Source organism: Miscanthus floridulus, chromosome 16, assembly GCF_019320115.1.
Source record: "Miscanthus floridulus cultivar M001 chromosome 16, ASM1932011v1, whole genome shotgun sequence".
NCBI lineage: Eukaryota > Viridiplantae > Streptophyta > Magnoliopsida > Poales > Poaceae > Miscanthus > Miscanthus floridulus.
Window position 1 is genome coordinate 11,050,054 of NC_089595.1, and position 1,903 is coordinate 11,051,956.

A 1,903-nucleotide genomic window follows, 5' to 3' on the forward strand; every position below is an offset into this window, starting at 1 on the left:
CGCTCGAAATAAAACACCTCAACAACATCAAGAAGCTACTGTGATATTGAAGCAACTGAAACATTTCAAAAAGTATTGTTGCAACATTTATACAAAGTATATGAAACAAAACACAAAGACTAATGTAACAAAGAAATATTGTTGTGTGCAACAACAAAACGACGGTACTGCAACAACAGAAACAAAAGAGCCCAATGCGAGTGTAACATCAGAAGAAAAAAAACCAATGCAACAAAGAGATATTAGTTGTTGCAACAGCAAACGAAGCCTACTACAACAGAGCTCGCCGAAACCTTATCCGCGTCCCTCGGATCTAGATCCAGAGGAGAAGGCAGAGGAGGAAGAGGAGGAGGATAGATCCGTTCCATAGGAGAAGGTAGAGGTGGAGGAGGATGATAGCTCAAAGGAGGCTCAGATCCATAGAAGGACCCACATATCTCGCCGGAAGCCGTCCAACACCAGTGGCGCGAGTGAGCATCACCACCAGCTAGCCCCACCACCACCACCACCAGGCACGGCTCTGCAGGCGGGGGTGCGCGCTACAAGCACCACCAGCGCCGGCAACGAGAGGGAGCAGCCGGCGCGCGCGACGAGCACCACCACCACCAGCTCTCTCCCCCCTCCTAGGGTGACGAGATGGAGTAGGCAGCGCGAGACCATGGCGAGTGAGCGAGCAGCGCACGACAGGACGGGTGAGCGAGCGGCGAGGTGAAGTGGCCTCCATGTTCTACACAATAGGAAAGAAAGGGAAGGGGGGAAGGGATAAGGATGGGCTAGGATGGAGCGAGCGGCGCAAGCTGTAGTAACCGTCTGATTTTTTTTATTGTTTGTCTGACGTTAAACATGTATACAATATGTTAGGAATGCTGATTAGTTTATCGAAACGGGGCTTCAGTTTATTAGTATCTATACAAGTATATTTATGTAATAATGCTTACTACTTTACCGAAATGCAATTACAGTATGTATATATACTATACGTACTAGAATCATGGACAGTAGGGGTTTGATAGTTATTATTATTAGTAACAGCATCCAGTGACTAATAACGGATGTGTCTTAATATTACAGTATCTTGGACACCCGTACCGCAAATCAAAACATCCAACTGCTGCTGTTCAGTTTCCATGTCTGATCGATTGGCGTGTCTGCTGCGTCGCCCTGCCCAGGCGGCCGATATGTTTGCGCGATCATATCCCTGCTCTGTCGATTTGTCCTTTGCGAGACTGCAAACCGAACTGCAACCGTCCTCGGTCGCCGAGTCCAATCATGGGCAGGGCAGAGCATGCATGTGCCAGTCGCGCGTCCGCGCTAGTAGATTGACAGATCACAAGGAGCCGGGGGTATTTTGGCGACAAGAATACGTACGTACTACTGTACTGTACTGTACAGCTCATCAGTCATCAACCCCTGCCAGGTAGGTATTATCATGAAGCATTGGACTGGACCCATACATATATACTAGTTCAGCAACACAGGCACTGTACAGATGGTGCAGTTTAGTATGTAGTATTGCTACTCCGTGTCATCCATCGGTCCCTGAGACTACTACTGGTATATATACACATATGTAAAGATATACATGCATACCCAGATTTTTCCGAACACCTCTTTGTGGGCCTAGCTAGTGCCCTCGTCAGTTGACTGGTGAGAGATCACACCCTAGCTCATATTGTTACATATTGAAGCTAAAATTGTGGATCACATTCATATATAGTCATATATACAGTACATTGAACCTCCACGGGTTATCACTGCCCGTAAAAAGGGAAATAAAGCATATCAAAGTTACTAACCAAGCTCCTGACAGACAACAGATGAAAGAACCAGCACAACACGTCACACACAGTACAAAACTAGAATCTAACCTCTTTGAAAGAAGCTCCAAATAGACTTTATTTCA